Below are 22,317 nucleotides of genomic sequence, written 5' to 3'. Positions count from 1 at the left end.
CCTAGCAAACTGCCACTGGGGAAATCTGTTCAAAGCTAAAATGCGAACATGTCATTTCTTTGCTTAACACCCATTCTCGGCTATCTTTTATCTACATGATCTAGTGTCAGCTCTTCAGACCTAGGCTACATTTCCATCTTTCTTTCCTGCCACACCCTGTCTCACACTTGGGAGTCTAGACCAAGATTACTTGGTCTTGGTCTTATCCTCCTGTGCTATTTCATGTCTTCATGCTTCTAAAGAGGTTCTGCTTATTCTTGTTCTTTCCACAGCCTCTTCTCTTGTCCTAATTAGGTTTATATTTGTCTGCAAATGACAGGAAACCTGAAACAGCAAGTTAGAAGTTTCTTTCTTCTCAGCATAACAATTCGGAGGTAAGAGTCCAAGACTGATAAAGCGTCTCTGCTATCATCAGGGACCCACGGTCCTGTCGTGTGCTTCTGCCATCAATGTATGGCTTCCATCCTTGTTGTCTCTCTCTTCTCTGCCTACTCTAGGACCTTATTCCATTAGTCATCACCTCTTCCTTTTCTTTAAGGAAAGAACCTCATCCTGCAAGCATCCCTCCTTCTAATTATTTATTTCTGCCATCATACCTTTCTGACAATTACCAACCTATTTCCACCCTCATTTACCACACTTACTTCTTGAAAGGATAATCACATGCCATGGCACATTTTCCTGATCCTATTTGACTTCTCCTATTTGATCCTATTTGATCCTATTTGACTTCTCCTACCTTTTAAAACTGTCTACCACTGGCCAGGTGCGGTGGCTCACGCTTGTAATCCTAGCACTTTGGGAGGCTGAGGCAGGTGGATCACCAGGTCAGGAGTTTGAGACCAACCTGACTAATATGATGAAATCCCATCTCTAATAAAAAAAAAAAAAAAAAAGAAAGAAAGAAAAAAAATAGCTGGATGTGGTGGCGTGCACATGTCATCCCAGCTACTCCGGAGACTGAGGCAGGAGAATCGCTTGAACCTGGGAGGCAGAGGTTGCAATAAGCTGAGATCATGCCACTGCACTCCAGCCTGGGCAAAAGAGTAAGACTCTGCCTCAAAAAAAACAAAAAAAAAAACTGTCTACCACTGAACAGCCTGACCAATATGGTGATACCCGATCTCCACTAAAAATGTAAAAATTAGCTGGGCATAGTGGTGGGCGCCTGTAGTCCTGACTACTAGGGATGCCGAGATAGGAGAATTGCTTAAACCCAGGAGGCAGAAGTTGCAGTGAGCCTGAGATTGTGCCACTGCACTCCAGACTAGGCGACAGAGCAAGACTCTGTCTTAAAAAAAAAAAAAAAAAAAAAAAAAAACAGGCCGGGGGCGATGGCTTACTTCTGTAATCCCAGCACTTTGGGAGGCTGACGTGGGTGGATCACCTGCGGTAGGGAGTTCGAGACCAACGTGACCAACATGGAGAAACTCCGTCTCTACTAAAAACACAAAATTAGCCAGATATGGTGGTACATTCCTGTAATCCCACCTACTTGGGAGGCTGAAGCAGAATTGCTTGAACCCGGAAGGCAGAGGTTGCAGTGAGCCGAGATCTTGCCTTTGCACTCCAGCCTGGGCAACAAGAGCGAAACTCCATCTCAAAACAAAACAAAACTGTTTACCACCTTCCATTTCTCGAGACTCTCTTGTCCCTCAGCTTTCACCACACTGTTCTGCCCCTGGCTCCCTTCCTGCTTCTCCTGCTGCTCCTTCTCCATCTGCTTTGCTGGTTTTCCTCTTCCTTTGTTTGACTTTTTTTTTTTTTTTGAGACAGAATCTTGCTTTTCCCCCAGACTGAAGTTTAATGGTGTGATGTCGGCTCACTGCAACCTCCACCTCCTAGGTTCAAATGATTCTTCTGCCTCAGTCTCCCAAGTAGCTGGGATTACAGGAACCTGCCACCACACCCAGCTAAATTTTGTATTTTTAGTAGAGACGGGGTTTCATCATGTTGGCCAGGCTGGTCTTGAACTCCTGACCTCAGGTGATCCACCCACTTCAGCCTCCCAAAGTGCTGGGATTAAGCATGAGCCACCATGCCCAGCCCCTTTGCTTGACTGTTTTTTTTTTTAAGGTGGGGTTTCACTCTGATGGCCAGGCTGGTCTTGAACTCCTGACCTCAGGTGATCCACCCACCTTGGCCTTCCAAAGTGTTAGGATTACAGGCGTGAGCCACCGCGCCCGGACTGCTTGACTCTTAAATGGCAGTGTTTCTCATGGATTCCTCCTGGACCCTCTCTCACTCCACATACTTCTCTCATCTAGGCAGTCACTAGGTAATCTCGCCAGTGTCGAAAGCAGGCAGGCACAGTGGCCCACACCAGTAATCCCAACACTTTAGGAGGTTTAGGTGGGAGGATCAGTTGATTCGAGGAGTCTGAGATCAGCCTGGGTAACAGTGAGACCCCATCTCTACAAAAAATTTAAAAATTAGGCTGAGCATGGTGGATGGAGCTTGTACCTAATCAGGAGTGGATGGAAACTTTTCATTGTGCAGTAAGAAATTCAGGACTTGATCTCAGGATGTGAGGACTTTCGGAGGCCCTGGAGACAAAGGTCAGCCACACAGATAGCCACTATGGGCACTGGGTTTTTGTTGTTGTTGTTGTTTTGAGACAGGGTCTCATTCTGTCATCCAGGCTGGGGTACAGTGGTGCAATCATGGCTCACTGCCACCTGCACCTCCTTGGCTTAAGTATTGTCCCACCTCAGCCTCCAGAGTAGCTGGAACTACAGGCTCATGCCACCATGCCTAATTTTTAATTTTTTTTTTGAGATGGAGTCTTGCTCTGTTGCCTAGGCTGGAGTGCAATGGTTCGATCTTGGCTCACTGAAACCTCTGCCTCCCGGGTTCAAGCAATTCTCCTGCCTCAGCCTCCTGAGTAACTGGGATTGCAAGCACATGCCACCATGCCCAGAAACCCCATCTCTACTAAAACTTTTTGTATTTTTAGTAGAGATGGGGTTTTGCCATGTTGGCCAGTCTGGTCTCCAACTCCTGACCTCAAGTGATCTGCTTGCCTTAGCCTCCCAAAGTGCTAGGATTATAGGGGTGAGCCACTGTGCCTGGCCAGAAACTTTTTTGTCTGGTCTCTAATCAACTTTTCACACTCCCACCAAAGTTACCTTTTATGTTTTAAAACATCTAATTATGTTAATTTCTTTTTTGAAAACTTCCATTGGCTTTCTCCTGCTTGTAGGATTAAATTCAAATTCTTAATTTAGCATATAAGGCTCCTTATAGAGACTGGCTCCATCCTACTTTTAAAATTTTTTTTCTCTTGCCACTCAATGTCCACCCCACCAAATCATGCACCCAACAATTGACTCAATTATCTTCAGTTTTTTTTTTTGGAGATTGAGTTTCACTCTCTTACCCAGGCTGCAGTGCAGTGGTGTGATCTCAGCTTACTGCAACCTCTGCCTCCCAGGTTCAAGCAATTCCCTGCCTCAGCCTCTTGAGTAGCTGGGGTTATAGGCACCTGCCACCATGTCTGGCTAATTTTTTTAATTTTTAGTAGAGATGGGGTTTCACCATCTTGGCCAGGCTGGTCTTGAACTCCTGACCTCCTGATCCACCCACCTTGGCCTCCCAAAGTTCTGCGATTACAAGCATGAACCACTCACGCCCAGCCCTAACTTCACTATTTCTTTTTTTTTTTTTTTTTTTTTTGAGACGGAGTTTCGCTCGTTACCCAGGCTGGAGTGCAATGGCGCGATTTCGGCTCACCGCAACCTCCGCCTCCTGGGTTCAGGCAATTCTCCTGCCTCAGCCTCCTGAGTAGCTGGGATTACAGGCACGCGCCACCATGCCCAGCTAATTTTTTGTATTAGTAGAGACGGGGTTTCACCATGTTGACCAGGATGGTCTCGATCTCTTGACCTCGTGATCCACCTGCCTCAGCCTCCCAAAGTGCTGGGATTACAGGCTTGAGCCACCGCGCCCGGCCCTAACTTCACTATTTCTAAAATACCTTATGTCCTTGATAGTCTGTTCTGTTGACCTGTGAGGTCCTCCTAATTGTTTGATGAATTCCTACTTTATCCTTTAAAGCGGGGATCCCCAACCCCCTGGCCACATGGCCTGTTAGGAACTGGGCCAACCCAACAGGAGATGAGCCATGGGCAAGCGAGCATTACCACCTGAACTCCGCCACCTGTCAGATCAGTGGTGGCATTAGATTTTCGTAGGCTCCCAAAACCTATCGTGAACCCTTGTGTGTGGGATCTAGGTTGCATGCTCCTTATGAGAATCTAATGCCTCATGATCTGTCACTGTCTCCTATCACCCCAAGATGGGACCCTTTAGTTGCAGAAAAACAAGTTCAGGGCTCTCACTGATTCTACAGTATGGTGCGTTGTATAATTATTATATATTACAATGTAATAATAATAGAAATGCACAAGAATTTTTTTTTATTGTATTTTAGGTTTTGGGGTACATGTGAAGAACATGCAAGATTGTTGCATAGGTACACACGTGGCAGTGTGATTTGCTGCCTTCCTCCCCTTCACCTATATCTGGCATTTCTCCCCATGATATCTCTCCCCGACTCCCAACCCCGCACTGTCCCCTCCCCTATTTCCCCCCAACAGACCCCAGTGTGTAGTGCTCCCCTCCCTGTGTCCATGTGTTCTCATTGTTCAACACTCACCTATGAGTGAGAACATGCGGTGTTTGATTTTCTGTTCTTGTGTCAGTTTGCTGAGAATGATGGTTTCCAGGTTCATCCATGTCCCTACAAAGGACATGAACTCATCGTTTTTGATGGCTGCATAATATTCCATAGTGTATATGTGCCACATTTTCCCTGTCCAGTCTATCATTGATGGGCATTTGGGTTGGTTCCAGGTCTTTGCTATTGTAAACTGTGCTGCAATGAACATTCGTGTGCATGTGTCCTTATAGTAGAACGATTTATAATCCTTTGGATATATACCCAGTAATGGGATTGCTGGGTCAAATGGAATTTCTATTTCTAGGTCCTTGAGGAATCGCCACACTGTCTTCCACAATGGTTGAACTAATTTACACTCCCACCAACAGTGTAAAAGTGTTCCTATTTCTCCACATCCTCTCCAGCATCTGTTGTCTCCAGATTTTTTTAATGATCGCCATTCTAACTTGTGTGAGATGGTATCTTAATGTAGTTTTGATTTGCATTTCTCTAATGACCAGTGATGATGAGCATTTTTTCATATGTTTGTTGGCCTCATGTATGTCTTCTTTTGTAAAGTGTCTGTTCATATCCTTTGCCCACTTTTGAATGGGCTTGTTTGTTTTTTTCTTGTAAATCTGCTTTAGTTCATGGTAAATTCTGGATATCAGCCCTTTGTCAGATGGGTAAACTGCAAAAATTTTTTCCCATTGTGTTGGTTGCCGATTCACTCTAATGACTGTTTCTTTTGCTGTGCAGAAGCTGTGGAGTTTGATCAGGTCCCATTTGTCTATTTTGGCTTTTGTTGCCAATGCTTTTGGTGTTTTGGTCATGAAGTCCTTGCCTACGCCTATGTCCTGAATGGTTTTCCCTAGGTTTTCTTCTAGGGTTTTTATGGTGTTAGGTCTTATGTTTAAGTCTTTAATCCATCTGGAGTTAATTTTAGTGTAAGTTGTCAGGAAGGGGTCCAGTTTCTGCTTTCTGCACATGGCTAGCCAGTTTTCCCAACACCATTTATTAAACAGGGAATCCTTTCCCCATTGCTTGTTTTTGTCAGGTTTGTCAAAGATCAGATGGTTGTAGATATGTTGTGTTGCCTCCGAGGCCTCTGTTCTTTTCCATTGTCTATATCTCTGTTTTGGTACCAGTACCATGCTGTTTTGATTACTGTAGCCTTGTAGTATAGTTTGAAGTCTGGTAGTGTGATGCCTCCCGCTTTGTTCTTTTTGCTTGGAATTGACTTGGCTATGTGGGCTCTCTTTTGGTTCCATATGAAGTTTAAGGTGGTTTTTTCCAGTTCTGTGAAGAAGGTCATCGGTAGCTTGATGGGGATAGCGTTGAATCTGTAAATTACTTTGGGGAGTATGGCCATTTTCACGATATTGATTCTTCCTAACCATGAACATGGAATATTTCTCCATTTGTGTCCTCTCATTTTGTTGAGCAGTTGTTTGTAGTTCTCCTTGAAGAGGTCCTTTACATTCCTTGATAGTTGTATTCCTAGGTATCTTATTCTCTTTGTAGCAATTGTGAATGACAGTTCCTTCTTGATTTGGCTCTCTTTAAGTCTGTTATTGGTGTATAGGAATGCTTGTGATTTTTGCACATTGATTTTGTATCCTGAGACTTTACTGAAGTTGCTTATCAGTTTCAGGAGATTTTCGGCTGAGACGATGGGGTCTTCTAGATATACAATCATGTCGTCTGCAAATAGAGACAATTTGACTTCCTCTTTTCCTATTTGAATACCCTTTATTTCTTTTTCTTGCCGGATTGCTCTGGCTTGAACTTCCAGTACTATATTGAATAGGAGTGGTGAGAGGGCATCCTTGTCTAGTGCCAGATTTCAAAGGGAATGCTTCCAGTTTTTGCCCATTCAGTATGATATTGACTGTTGGTTTGTCATAAATAGCTTTTATTATTTTGAGATACGTTCCATCAATACCTAGTTTATTGAGGGTTTTTAGCATAAAGGCTGTTGAATTTTGTCAAAGGCCTTCTCTGCGTCGATTGAGATAATCATGTGGTTTTTGTCTTTGATTCTGTTTATGTGGTGAATTATGTTTATAGACTTGTGTATGTTGAACCAGCCTTGCATCCCTGGGATGAATCCTACTTGATCATGGTGGATAAGCTTTTTGATGTGCTGTTGCAATTGGCTTGCCAGTATTTTATTGAAGATTTTTGCATCTATGTTCATCATGGATATTGGCCTGAAGTTTTCTTTTCTTGTTGAGTCTCTTCCGGGTTTTGGTATCAGGATGATGTTGGTCTCATAAAATGATTTGGGAAGGATTCCCTCTTTTTGGATTATTTGGAATAGTTTCAGAAGGAATGGTACCAGCTCCTCTTTGTATGTCTGGTAGAATTCGGCTGTGAACCCATCTGGACCTGGGCTTTTTTTGGATGGTAGGCTCTTAATTGCTGCCTCAACTTGAGACCTTGTTATTGGTCTATTCAGAGTTTCGGCTTCTTCCTGGTTTAGGCTTAGGAGGAGGCAAGTATCCAGGAATTTATCCATTTCTTCCAGGTTTACTAGTTTATGTGTTTATATGCATAGAGTTGCTTGTAATAATCTCTGATGATGGTTTGAATTTCTGTGGAATCTGTGGTGATATCCCCTTTATTGTTTTTTATTGCATCTATTTGATTATTCTCTCTTTTCTTTTTTATTAATCTGGCTAGTGGTCTGTCTATTTTGTTGACCTTTTTGAAAAACCAGCTCCTGGATTTATTGATTTTTTGAAGGGTTTTTTGTGTCTCTATCTCCTTCAGTTCTGCTCTGATCTTAGTTATTTCTTGTCTTCTGCAATGTTTTGAGTTTTTTTTATCTTGCTCCCCTAGCTCTTTCAATTTTGATGATAGGGTGTCAATTTTAGATATCTCCTTGCTTCTCTTGTGGGCACTTATTGCTATATATTTTCCTCTAGAGACTGCTTTAAATGTGTCCCAGAGATTCTGGTATGTTGTGTCTTTGTTCTCATTGGTTTCGAAGAACAGGTTCTGAGTTAGTTTCTGAATTCTGAGTTCTAGCTTGATTGCATTGTTTGTTATGATTTCCGTTCTAAGAATTTTTTTTTTTTTTTTTGAGACAGAGTCTTGCTCTGTTGCCAGGCTGGAGTGTAGTGGCACGACCTCGGCTCACTGCAACCTCCGCCTCCCCGGTTCAAGTGATTCTCCTGCCTCAGCCTCCCAAGTAGCTGGGACTACAGGCACACGACACCACACGCAGCTATTTTTTTTTCTATTTTTAGTGGAGACGAGGTTTCACCATGTTGGCCAGGATGGTCTTGATCTCTTGACCTCGTAATCCACCCGCCTCGGCTTCCCAAAGTGTTGTGATCACAGGCATGAGCCACCTCACCCGGCCCAATGCACAATACATGTAATGGGCTTGAATCATCCCCAAACCATCCCCCAATGCTTGGCTGTGGAAAATTGTCTTCCACAAAACCAGTGCCTGGTGCCAAAAAGATTGGGGATTGCTGCTTTAAAGCCACCCAAAATATCACCTCTTCTTTGATGTTTCTGTTTCTCCAGACAGAGTTGCTACATCTCTGAGCTTTTACAGTATTTTGTTCTACTTCTAGTGAGCATTTATACATTTACAGATCTGTCTTTACTTCTAGATAGGGCTCTCTTTGAGATTAGGGACTGCGTTGATCATCATTCCTAGCGCAGTTCTCAGTAGTTTCTAGGTGAATACATGAATAAAATAATAAAATCAGGGAAACAATAGATTTTGCTTTAATAATAATTTATGTTTTACATATTTTGGACATGTTGAGTTGGCATATTGAGGTTGAGGGGATGACAGAACACAATGGTGATGTTCTCTAGATTTTTCTAGCTTGGGAGCAGCAACTCAGAAAAGACTTGATGGTCAATTATGTAGATCCAGGAGTCAGCAGCACAGACAATAGGAAACAACTGATTGGATCCAAAGTTCTTCAGGAATGAACCGAAAAAGGTAGAACATGGGGAAAAGAAATGGGGAAAAGATTGTAGTGGGAATTTGGGGTATGCAGGGAGAAAATCTGTAAACAACCTTGCTGGAAAAAAAAAAAAAAACTATTTGATACTTTTGCCTGAGATCCTCTCCCTCCATACCCTATACCCCATATTCCTGCTGGCTACTTCAACCCCATCTTATTTATTCTCATTCTCCTCCTCTGCTGTTTGGAGGAGGGGTGGGGGAGTTTCGGTTTCTGCCCCTTTTGCAATAGCAAAAGAGAATGGGTAAGATGGAAATATATATTTTGTTCTCCTTACAAAATAATCAATACACTGAAAAAGTTTATTTTTAAGTGAAAAATAACATTTATTCAAATAGGGTTTTTTTTCCCCCTTCTAATCTCTTTCTCCCTCTATTCTACTGTTTCCTAGCAAGTGAATTCTGTGATTTTACACAACTGTTTAAATGGTTAATTCAATTATTTAAAAATTAAAACTGCCAACCAGGCACGGTGGCTCATGCCTGTAATCCCAGCATTTTGGGAGGCCGAGGTAGGTGGATCATCTGAGGTTGGGAGTTCAAGACGAGCCTGACCAACGTGGAGAAACTCTGTCTCTACTAAAAATACAAAAAATTAGCTAGGTGTCGTGGCACATGCCTGTAATCTCAGCTACTCAGGAGGCTGAAGCAGGAGAATCACTGGAACCCGGGAGGCAGAGGTTACAGTGAGCCAAGATCATGCCATTGTACTCCAGCCTGGGCAACAAGAGTGAAACTTAGTCTCAAAAATAATAATAATAAATAAATGAAAATAAAAAACTAATCAAAGTGGCTTGCTATGAGGGGAGACTATGAGACAAAGGTTGAAGTCGCACTTTTTACTTTGTTTTCTACTAGATCTTTAATCAGGTAAACATGTTTTCTATTCAAGAAAGCTAAAAAGAATTATTTTAATCCTTCATATAGAATTGTTCCTTTTTATACATCTACAGAGGCACAATTTCTATGCTGACTTGATATAACTAGGTTTACCTTAAAAATATTTCAATGATATTTTTGTTTCTCAAGTGCTAGCTATATACCCCAGAACCAGGGTAGGTGATGTGGGGATTACAAGGGGAAAGATAAATATGAGCAAAGTAAGAAAAGGATTAGACCAGATAAAGAGTTGAATGAAGGACTAAGATGAATTAAGGCACAACTTGAATAAAGGCGCAGAGATGGACGTGGGCTTGTTATTGTCGGGACGGCAAGAAAATCAAATTGAAAGGAACAGATATTGCATTCTGGGGTATGATGGGTGATGAGTTTCAATAGGCACAGAAAGATAATGAAAGTTTTCAAACACTAGGTTGTGAAATTTGTGTTTCATCCTACACGTTATCAGTTTCAGACTACTACCTCTGTGGTCATGGAAAGTTTTGCAAAGCTTCACATACACAAGCTATTTTAAATAAGTTAAACAAATTTGTTGGCTTATGCTAAAAATAATATATGAAGGGGTATTAAAAACAAGCTATATTTATAGTCTTTACTATGTGAACATTCATAAACTACTGTCGCAGCACATTTATCTACAATAAACCTATTGATGTGAAAAGGTACTTGTCATAAAGAAGTCAGTGTTTTGCAATATCAAGTATTCAAAGTCAATAATGGTATTAGCGATAATAATAAATAAATACAGGGCTTAATTAAGTTAGCAATGTGCTTTTATATATATGTTTTTTTTAATTTTTAAAATTAATTTATTAATTACTTTATTTAATTACATGTATTGTTTATGCACTCTGTTGCCCAGTTTGGAATGCAGTGGGGTGATCTCAGTTCACTGCAACCTCCGCCTCCAGGGTTCAAGCAGTTCTCATGCCTCAGCTGCTTGAATAGCTGTGATTGCAAGCACACACCACCATGCTTGGCTAATTTTTGTATTTTTAGTAGAGACAGGGTTTCACTATGTTGGCCAGGCTGGTCTTGAACTCCTGACCTTATGATCCACCCTGCTTGGCCTCCCAAAGTGCTGGGATTATAGGCATGAGCCACCACGCCCGGCCTTCTTGTTCAGTATTTTATTAATCACAAAAGTCAGCCCTGATTCACAGGAGGTAAGAATCACTGGGGTCAACCTTGGAAGATAGCTACCATAAACTAAACCCTGTGCAACACTAACATTTAGGAAACTGAGAAGCAGCCTATAGATGCAGGAAAAACAGAAAAGCAATGAGATGAAATCCAGCAAAATGAAGGAAATTTTAGAAATCTACTCAAAGGCATGTTACATGAGAATTGAATTGCATTGAATCTGAAGATTGCTTTGGGTAGTATGGACATTTAAACAATATTCATTTTTATTTATTATTATTATTTTTTTATTTTTATTTTTTATTTTTTTTGAGATGGAGTTTCGCTCTTGTTACCCAGGCTGGAGTGCAGTGGCACCATCTCGGCTCACTGCAACCTCCGCCTCCTGGGTTCAAGCAATTCTCCTGCCTCAGCCTCCCGAGTAGCTGGGACTACAGGCGTGTGCCACCACGCCCAGCTAATTTTTGTATTTTTAGTAGAGATGGGGTTTCACCATGTTGATCAGGATGGTCTCAATCTCTTGACCTCGTGATCCACCTATCTTTGCCTCCCAAAGTGCTGGGATTATAAGCATGAGCCACCGCGCCCGGCCAACAATATTCATTTTTTAAATTCATGAACACAAGATATCTTTCCATTTATTTGTGTCTTCGATTTATCTTATCAGTGTTTTATAGTTTTCAGTGTACAGATCTTTCACCTCCTTGGTTAAATGTATTCCTAGATATTTGTTTTAATTTTGTAGCTATTATAAATAAGATTTTTTTTCCATTTCTTTTTTGGATAATTTGTGGTTAGCATATAGAAATGCTGATTTTGAGGAAAACCAGTTATCGTATGTTCTCACTTATAAGTGACGCTAAGCTGTGAAGACACAAAGGTGTAAGAATGATATAATGAACTTTGTGGGGAAGGTTGGGAGTCGGGGTGAGGAATAAAAGACTACACATTGGATACAGTGTACACTGCTCGGGTGAGGGGTGCACCAAAATCTCAGAAATCACCACTAAAGAACCTATCCATGTAACCAAAAACTACCTGCTCACCAAAAACTGTTGAAATAAAATGAAAAGATAATAATTTCACAGAATAAAAAAAAAAGAAGAAATGCTGATTTTGTATGTTGTTTTTGTATCAACTGTACTGAATTCATTTATTAGTTCTAACAGTTGTTTGGTGCAGTCTTAAGGTTTTCTATGTACAAGATCATGTCATCTGCAGAGACCACCATAAACATTTACAATCTAGAAGGGTATTACTTTAATCCTCATTTAATGGATAAGGAAACTAAGGTCCACTGAAGATAGGTGTCTGGGCCTTGGTTACTCAGGGGCAGAATTGGGAACTGCACATCTCGAACATCCAAATATTTTCATGCTGCATTAATAAGAAATCAAGAGGTGGGGCGCCATGGCTCACCCCTGTAATCCCAGCACTTTGGGAGGCCAAGGTGGGCAAATCATGGGGCCAGCAATTTGAGATCAGCCTGGCCAACATGGTGAAACCCCATCTCTACTAAAAATGCAAAAAATTAGCTGGGCATGGTGGCAGGCACCTGTAATCACAGCTACTTGGGAGGCTGAGGCAGGAGACTCGCTTGAACCCCGGAGGCAGAGGTTGCAGTGAGCTGAGATCACACCACTGCATTCCAGCCTGGCTACAGTGTGAGCCTCACTCTCAAAAAAAACAAAAATCAAGAACTACTCAGTCAAGTTTTATTCAAGTTAGTACTCCCTTAGGTATCACTTTTTTTGGTATCAGACTTCAAAGTAATAATATGCATTTTATAGCACATTTCTAGTTTTAGCGTTGTCATTTTGAAGTATAGTGTCAGGACTTGAGGAACTGCCTCTCATCTCCGTTCAATTCTCCTAAGACATAATACCTAGCAGACAGGAACTGCTTCTTCTTTGAGGTCTAAATAGCACCTAACAGTCTATTGCACTGAATAAATATTTAATGAAGATTGAATATTTCCTCTGTGGTACATCAATTACTCTTGTTGACTGTCTGAGGAAAGCTTTTTGTTATCTTTGTTGTCATGAAGTAGGTTAAGAAATTTGTTTTCCTGAATATTGTTATTAATGCCAGTTTAAATCTTTGTGTCATCTCAAATATAAATCTGAGATTCACTGATCTGGTTGCATGCAATAAAGTAATTTGGTAGGAGGGTTTTTTTCTGGAATTTGTGATATTTAAGGCTCTGAAAATGAAAAATATTTGCTAATGTGATATAAAGATGTTTGTGGTGTATTTTTTAATGGAAGAAATATAAATTTTATTGATAAATATCTCCAAAATTGTGAACAATTATTTCCTTTTAATTGCCAAAGAGTTACATTTCTTGTATTTGAAACTGTCAGTCATATATTTACTTTTCTTATTTTTAAGTTTTTTTTAACTGATATTAGGTTTAAATGAAATACATTTATCTTTGCCTATGGAGTCTCTAAACTTATGAATTTAGTGAAATAGATGGAACATTTTCAACTGGTAAAATTATATCTCTATAGTTGAATCATTTGATGCAAGCTGTTAATGTGACATTCAGGTGGAATTTATCAGACTCAATTAGAAAAACTCTTCTCATTTAAATAAAACAGAAAAAAATGAATAGGTAGGGAAAGGGTTACATAGGCTTTTTATTCTTTTTCCATTCTAGAAAGCAAAATGAACATAATTATGAAATAGTTAAGTCATGCTTAGTGATAAAATAGCCTCCATTTTTAAGGAATAATTTTACTGTGTTTCACATTTGATGACTTTTGGGATGTATATTTCAATTTAAATAATTGTTGACATTGTTGGTGTTTATTTTACTAGAGGAAAATTGGTTAGTGTACATGACGACAGTTACAGTACATATTTGATAACAAGGGTAGAATAAATCAGTTGATTCATGGTGGTCTGTTGTCTACTTGTAGGTTTTTTTCGACCCAGGAGTCTGTGACCTATGAAATCTCCACTTTTTTGAATTTGTTAAGATATTTTACAATGCAGAGATTTAAATTTAGATGAGTACCACACTGCAGGATATTGGCTAATGTGGTCCAAAACATAAAGGATATCAAAGAATACACTGGGAAAAGCTTAAGAAGTTTTGATAACAACATATGTGGGAGGAGAAAGGCTACAGTTAAGGAAGTTTCTTTTCTTCCCTAACTTATAACAAAGAGAATCTGAAATTTAAGCTGGTATTTGCCATGCTCTGATTACTCAGCAGCATGCCATTTTGTAAAATAATTGCTGAGAAAACGTACCCAGATCTTGAGTACGGAGTGTTCCTGCATCTAATTGGAAGAGGCACATGAATTGTTTGTAAGGTATTGCAGACCCAAGGCTGCACAAATTAAGGTAGAGACTTGGGGGAGGGATGGAGTCAGGGAAGGGAAGCTTCCTAGACATTACAGCTCTGTCCAGAGGCCAAATGGGAGATAAATCACCACTGGCCACCTCTCTTATTATTGAAATGGTTCAGCCCTGGGGTTTAACTGAAGGACTAACAGGGTTTTGAAGTGCAAAGAGGATGGTGAAGGGTAAACTGTTTTAGGATTTCATTTTGATAGATTTTTTTCCTGTGTGGATTTCTGGTACAGACTGTGTGATCTGGAAGGGACCCTTGGGAAAAAAAAAAAAGTTTTGTTTTGTTTTTGATCAATCAGACAGTAAGAACTTTCCACAAGAGTGTCCTTTTCTAGCATGCATATTGATTCTATTGTGTTTTAAAATAGATTATTTAATTGGATCTTTTTTTGAGCCTTCTACAATGGAGCTGTCATTTCAAGGTCCCTTCTTTTTCTTCTTCTTAACACCGAAGTTTGAAAGTGTTGAATGATGTGGTACTTTTGGATTAATAGATTGTAGGGGATTACTTAGGGCCAGTGTGTATAAGACTTTTTTTATAAGGTCTTCTAGTTAAAGATCTAGTCCATATTAGAACAAACATTTTATCTGAGATAAGTGTTCTATAATTATTTAATCTTTTTTTTCTATTGTGATATAATTTTACATACTCATTATTTTGTATGTATTCTGCTTTGTCAGCCTTAAAAAAAAACCCAGAAAAGGCCAGGCGCAGTGGCTCACAGCTGTAATCCCAGCACTTTGGGTGGCCAAGGCAAGTGGATCATGAGGTCAGGAGATCGAGACCATCCTGGCCAACATGGTGAAACCCCGTCTCTACTAAAAATACAAAAATTAGCTAGACATGGTGGTGTGTCCCTGTAGTCCCAGCTACTTAGCAGGCTGAAGCAGGAGAATCGCTTGAACCCAGGAGGGAGAGGTTGCAGTGAGCAGAGATTGCACCACTGCACTCCAGCCTGGACAGCAGAGCGAGACTCCACCTCAAAAAAAAAAAAAAAAAAAACCCTCAGAAAATTCTGAGGTTGCAAACTATTATACTGTGTTATTTATAAAAGATACATTGAAGTGTTTGAGGAGTTAAGAGAGACATAAAAATGTTTGAATAACTGATATGTTGATTTATATCAACTTGAAATTTTTAAAACTCCTCCCCCCAAGTAATTCAATCACAGAAGATAAAATATCTTTTAAAATTTATTTGGTTTTTTTGGAAAATGAGGAGGAGAGGAGTCATTAGTAACTCCAAAAAAAAAAATGATTGTAGCATAACTTAAAGGCTTTGTGTGCAAAAATTTTAGAGAAAAAATTATTTTTACTAAAGAACTGCCATTTTAAGTGTTTACATTTCTTCTTAGAAATATCGTTGATGGAACTTTTCTTTTCTTTTTTTTTATTTATTTATGATAGACTAAACAACAGACTCTGAAAAAGTCTACCACAGTAGCCGATCTCTGTATAAATTATCACCATGTTCATTTTTGTCAATTAACTCTTTTTTTTGAGATGGAGTCTCACTCTGTCACCCAGGCTTGAGTACAGTGGTACAATTTCCCCGCTCACTGCAGCCTCCACCTCCCAGGTTCAAGTGATTCTTCTGCCTCAGCCTTCTGAGTAGCTGGGACTACAGGTGCCAGGAACTTTTCTTAAGCATTTTGGCTCTTTAGATATAACAAATATTTGCATCATTTGCCCTTTTTGAGGAAAATAATGTATTTCGCTGCAATAGAGGTTTTCCTGTGTTGCTTGATACCTATTATAAAAACCGGTTGTTAATCTCCATAATTGGCATTGACCACACGATGTTCTTAATTGACCTCTAGGTTGGTTTTTGTTGTTATGTTCTTCGAAATTTTACCTTCGCTGAATTTTTCTTCCTATTGCTGTCTGATGGTTTTAGATAAGATGTTTTAAACAACAGCAACAATGAAGGTCCTAGAACCTAGATGACATCAGGCAGAGTCTCCTACATCTACAGCTTCCCTGTCATTAGTTTGTTGCTGGGAGATGTTAATACGACCTTTCCTTTGTTAGAAAAGAGATCTGCAGCCCTTCCCAGAATCCTCTTGTAAAATGTCTTTTTAACCCAAGTTGGAGATTGAATGATGAATGAATGGTGAGCTTTTTTAAATGTGCTGCACATATTGTTGACATTGTTAACTCGTTGCTTTTTAATTTCTAATGTGTTTTAATTTGCAAAGCATGCCTGTGCCTTTCACTCAGTAGAATTGAGTCAGCAGTTTTGAGTCCAGATACTGCTTTATGCAAACAAGAGGGTCAGACTTAAGAATGCTGTATGGTAGACTTAGATTTCCTGAAACACTTGTGAATGAATTTCACTTTGAATATTGATGAATAAAAGAAGATACTTGAGAAAGGCTCCTCCCACCCTGCACCCCCTACCCACAAGAACTTCTCTTGCCTATTGGTGAGTGAATTGCCCCAATATAAAAGCATTGGGTGGGGAAAAGTGAGTTACAGAGTGAAAAGGCAATCCACAAATAATCACTCTTTTCTGCCTTTGATTGTGTCAGATTTTTTTTGTGTGTGTGGCAATTGTTTTCTTTTTTGCTTAGAAGAGGTTTATGGTCCAGTGTCTGTCAAGTTACCCCTGTCTTAAGCTTGCAGTTGTATTTCTCTCTGGAGTTCCTGGAGGTGATGTTATCTTTTGTTCACTCAGCAGTGTGGTCGTTCCTGAGAGCATCTGTCACTTTAGGCATTACAAGATGGATGGGTCTCCAGTGAACTGCTGGTTGAAGCAAATGGTGAAAATAAGAAAAGTCAAGGGGTTTCAGGGTCTGCAGAGGAGACAGACAAGAAAACACTGTTAGAAATCAAGAGTAAGCTGAGCAATAGGGGAAGAGAGCAAAGATGGATCAGATGTCATTTTATAAACATCTTGGCAATCAGAATCTTTTGGTGCCTATCGTGATCTGAGGGAGACGTCTGCATCATGGTAAACAATTCCATGCTTTGGATTTGCAAAATGTGTTTGAATATACATTTTTCAATATGGAGAGAGTGTTGGGAAATAATCTGAATAATACAGGATATATTATGTGAGGATTTTGCTGTTTGGAGAATTAGTAGTCTTTTAAATATTTTAAATTTTAAATATCTAACATTAAAATGTTTGTTTTATTTTCTCTTTTTTCTTTCCTTCCTCTTTGTTTCTTTTTGTAAACAAGTGAGCAAATATAGACATTAAAATTAAAAGTTTTGGCCCTATAACTAATATTCTTATTGTTTACTAAATGCTTTTTGGCATTTTTTAGAGGAATTCTGAAAATTCTATGCTCAGGCTTTTGGGAGGCTGGGGACAGATTTTAAGTTATTTTCAGTAACCTCCAACTTAAGGGGGCTCTTTGATCAAAAAAAGAAATATAATTGTTATTGATCTGTCAGAACAAGTTGGAGATTTGTATTGCATTTAGAAATTCATTTTGTTGGTGAAGGTCAAAATTTGTAAATCCTGGCTAATACAAAGTCCCTCCCATGAAAAACAAGGAACAGGAAGGAGGTTGGCCAGGGAGTAAGAAAGGGGAAGAGGGGCGGGTAACGTGATTGCAAAAAAAAAAAAAAAAAAAAATGATTTTGTCAAACTTTTTGGCATTTGTCTATGAAAAAGACCATAGGTTGAAAGGCAAATTAAGATGATTAGAAGCTTTAAGCTATACAAATGGTTGAGTATCTTCCTTCTCTATGGGTATAAATAATAGATGAAAGAGTAAGAGTGACAACAAAGGATCAGGTCGTTTAAGAGAATGTGTGCAGCCTGAATAGGGGTCTGTGGCCCAGGGCCAAAGGTCTTAGCTTTGAGTGTAATTAGAAGAAAATACAAAAATGTCATTACAAACAGGTGAAGTGTGCAGCACGTGGCCAAAAATTAGCAATTTTAGACTCTGAAGCTATTGGAACTCGATTACTGACCTTTTTTTTCCCTTTTTTTTAATCATGAAGGTCCTTGCAGAGTAATATAGTTTCATTGGCAGTAATGCAGTTTGACCTTGTTGACCATATGGGGTAATCGTGGGTTTGGATATAGGTAGCAAGGCTCCTGCTGACTTAGAAAAAGATGTCTATTTGTGTGTGGATGGGTGGAATATATGTGAGTTTGAAAACCTAGGCCTTGCATTTTTTATTATTCTTTTGCCTGAAGACATTCTTCTGACAGTAAGAGGTAAGATAAATATTTTTATTTGAAAATCTAAAATGGTCTTTTTCTTTCAAGTTGGTATAAAAGTAAAATGAAAAAAAACCATTTTTAGACAACATAAGTTAATTTTACTTCGAATATTTTAGTGCTTTAAATATTTTAGGATATCATAGGAGAATCCTCTTTTGTTTTCTTTTTAAACACAGTAACAAAGGACTAGAAATAATGCTTCTAAGTTATGTACAAAAATCAATGACAAGTAGTTTTCATTTCACTTTATGTTTTATAACTGTATTTCCTATTTTTCCATGTAGTAGTTTATATTGACCATAATTTATTTAGAGGAGAGATTAACATGCATACTATAATTTTCAACCAATTATATTTCAATATCTTCTAGGAATACACTACTCAGAAGGTAGGAAACAATAGCTTTTTCTTCTGCAGGCTTCCTTATTGGAAATTATTCAATGAATATTAATTATGTTTTACATTTTTGATAGTTCTTTGCGTAGATAAATTTGGGCCAGGTATCAGAGATTATTACTCTTCAATTCCATAGATAAGAAAATTACCTACCACTAATTTTATTCCTAAAAGTAAATAGTCTGTGGGCTTTTGATATTATGGTAACACCTGCCATAAATGCAGACTTGAGAGACTTACTCAACTTACTTTTAGTAGGGGGAAATGGTAAGAACAGAAATTATCCTTGAGTATCTATAATTAGGAGTCATTATTTTAAGACCATTGAGAAAGATGGAGTATCTGTGTCTTTGCTCATTATAATGTATATGGAGTTGGAAAGTGTGAGACTTTGATAATTTCTAATGGTGATTTTTATAGAATTATAAATATTTGTTATATTATTGAATACGTATTTGGAAATTAACTCACGTCTTTATGTATATGTTTTTATTTTTTATGTTTTTGCAGGTGCAAAAAAAGCGTTAAACAAGTTAAAATCTAGGCAACAGACTCCCTGAAGTGTTGACTGCCCAACTTAATCATGACTGTGATTCAAAAATGTTAATAAATAAACCAAGGTATTGTGCAATTATATATGCCCCCCCTGTTTTTCAAGATCAAATTTGTTTTAGGAAGTTGTATTTATAACTTAAATAAAACTACTATGTTTGATCCTTAAAGTGAATAAGATACTTCCATGAGCTCTTCTCCTTCCTCTCCCTCCTTCTCTCCTTTCCTCTCCCTTCCCCACCCCCTTGCCCCATACCAGAAAGCTTCTGCAGTGAGTTATTTCCCTACAATAGCCTCTGTATTTCCTATGTACCTAAATTAAGAAAATAAGAATTCAGTTCTTTTTTTTTTTCCTTTTCTCTTTGCATTTTAGTTTGGGAAGAATTCAGTTCTTTATTCCTTTTTGTTAATTATGATTTTATCCTTCAAATTGTATAATAAATGAGACTTCTAGATTATAGGCTTCTGCAGAAAAACCCAGATTCTCCCTGTTGACTGCATATATTTGTCTCGTATAACACTATTCTGAGATGTGTTATAAAGATTTCATAAAAGTTTTTTTTTTTTCTATTTTAGGAGGCTTTTAATTTAGAAAAGGAAAAAGGTGATACTCCCCCTCCTCCTCCCCCCATTAAAGAAAATCAAATGCTTGCTTAGAATTGAGAATTTAAGACTACTGTTTTAGGTAACTCCTGTCTGTCAGAAGGGGCATATCCCAAGACTGTCTCTCTCCTTTTGGAAGTTACAATGTGCTTAAATAGCCTGGCATTTCCAAGAGAGGCCAAAGATCTTTTCCTTTTTTATGACCCGTTGTATCCTTTTGAGGCCAAAAAGAATAAGAGGGTCATTGCCACTTCAGCCTGGTCCCTGTTTGTTCCTTCATGGTGACCACGCAGATACTGAAACCCAGGATGGACTTAACATTTGGGCCTGGAACATCTGGAAAATAGAGAGGGAGTGGAAGAGGCAGAAGAAAAAGAACTGTTGCATTTTGTTTCACCAGGTGCTAGGAGGAAGCAACATTAGCCTTTTTGATATGGGAGGCACATTCTGTGGACCCTGGAGTTAGGCTGCAACAATTGAGGAGGTCAAAGGACAGCTGAGTGGGGTCAGTGAGACACCATGGGGTGTATTTTGTTACTTAGTAAAGGAGCAGCCTCCTAAACCTTAAAGGATTCTCTTGAAAATCTGTGTTGTGAAAAGGTTTTATGAGTCTCATGGCAAAAACTCCTGATTTATCTAAGGAATGCTCACTTTTGTCTAATGGAAGGATAATCCTTACCAAATGTTGGTAACATCTATAAGAGTCAATATAGGTCTGAAAGAACAGTTAGAGTTTGAAGTGTACTTTGCTTTTCAAAATGTTTATCATTTTAGTGTTTCTTAGGAAGAATTTTGCCCTGTTGAAATGTAACCTTTTTCTTTCCTTGGAGCAGAAAGTGGTAGCAGTGGGGAGTGATGGAGGGTGGAGTGGGAGAGGTAAGGCAGGAACCTACATTAATTTAAAACTAATTCTACAAGCTTTTGGCCTTATCCACAAACAGGGCATTATTATTAAACTTTTAAAAGCACCAAAAGTTGCTAACTCTAAAAAGTTATATTTGAGTTTATTTTAACTTATGAGGAAAATGGGTGGCACATGAAGTGTCATGTTTTTGTATTACAGATTTTTTTATTTAGTTGTTGATAGTTGATAGAAGGAGCTGTCAGTTGACAAATAACCTTAAACCTTCCATTTCTTCCTGAATGTGGTCAAGAAGAAAATCAATGTCAGAGTCAAGAATTGAGAATAAGAAAAGCAATACAATAAGGAGTTTTCTCTTTGAAGGGAAATGGAGAAGGGGAAAATCTGCATATTGTAAAAGCTGTCTTTGCCACAACCCATGACCTCAAGAGACCGCTTATATGATTGTGGATACCTTTGAAAGGTATTAGCCAACTGACAGGTTGCGAAAGGAGACTGTTAGAGGAATTTGGCAGTATTTTGATATTCCAATTTATACACTATCATTTATATTCCAATCTATACACCTATATAGAAAGAAAGCATATGTTACAATGTATATAGTACAGGAAGGATAAAATGATAAGGAATATATAACAGGCCTTGTTAATTTATAAATTTACAGTGTCTACTACTTGTGTGTAATTGTTTTGAATTTTTGATAATCATGTTAAAGGAACATATACATAAATGTAAGGCTTAGCATGTAGTATGCTCTTTTTTTTTTTTTAATTTTCTCAAGGTTAAAGCACCTTTCAACAACTAATTTAGAAACCTAAGTATAGTGACTGATAATTGCCTACAGAAAACCCACAGCTGTTTAAGTAGCCTTAAAAGTGTGGCAAAACTGACAAATACAATTAGCAATGTTAATAAGATAAGAAGTTGGAAAGACAGGAGCAGATGACAGAGTGGAAAGATACAGGTAGCAGGAGCAAGAAGCCATAAAAGAACAGAATAAAAAAAAACAGAAGGTTCATGATTGCTTGGAATTTCCAGTGCTTTTTCTTTTAAGCAAAGTCTCCCTCTTTTATTACTTACTCTCTGAATTACCAGCAGAATGTGTGTTTTGCAGGTTAAATAATTCAAATACATTTGTTCAGCCCCTAATTCACATCTGATTTTGAAAGAAGACAGATTTTTGGCAATAGTATTTAAGAAAAACAATCAAGTTTTGCTGATTCTAAGGCACAATTTGATTTGCAGTGCTTTTTAGAAGTCAGTATTAAATGTACTTCTGTTTTACTGTAATTACTTTGAGAATTTATTTACCCCTCTTTGTACCCTTATAATGCTTAGTCACCCAAATATATTACATAGGAAACCCTGTTTCTGGGTTTAGTGACCCACCATTGTCAACAAAACAAAGCCAAAAAAAACCTGTAGAAGTATTTAATGTGTTATTACCAATTATATTTATTTGGTTAATGTTCATAGCCAACTTTGCAAATAACTCTTTTGGGAAAATTAATTGGGGCTAGGTAAATAACAGAAATTAGTTGAGTGTTAGGTGGAAAATATTTAGTTATCTGTGCCTTTCCCACTATACTTTTTAAAGCATCACATGAAATTTGGAAAATTATTGTGGTATCTTTTGAAATTCTACTCTGCATTTGGGAAAT

General features: G+C 38.5%; 1 protein-coding gene across 8 annotated transcripts in view; it reads left to right on the top strand.

The window, feature by feature from the left end:
• GREB1L (GREB1 like retinoic acid receptor coactivator) overlaps positions 1-22,317 on the top strand; it is a 307,520-nt gene that overhangs the window by 118,777 nt on the left and 166,426 nt on the right. For 5 of the 8 annotated variants that reach the window (XM_064379355.1, XM_012445023.2, XM_064379354.1 and 2 more), the window contains exon 2: positions 19,150-19,259. The gene's annotated coding sequence lies outside the window, so the exon portion shown is untranslated. Of the gene's footprint in view, positions 1-16,548; positions 17,014-18,155; positions 18,238-19,018; positions 19,260-22,317 lie in introns of those variants that run through there. The other 3 variants (XM_012445020.3, XM_012445022.2, XM_012445021.3) reach the window with 3 other exon arrangements.

The sequence above is a fragment of the Aotus nancymaae genome, unplaced genomic scaffold (genome assembly GCF_030222135.1).
Source record: "Aotus nancymaae isolate 86718 unplaced genomic scaffold, 86718_ANA_hifiasm-v0.15.2.pri h1tg000020l, whole genome shotgun sequence".
Classification (NCBI taxonomy): Eukaryota; Metazoa; Chordata; class Mammalia; order Primates; family Aotidae; genus Aotus; species Aotus nancymaae.
This window is presented reverse-complemented; position numbering and strand designations above follow the sequence as displayed.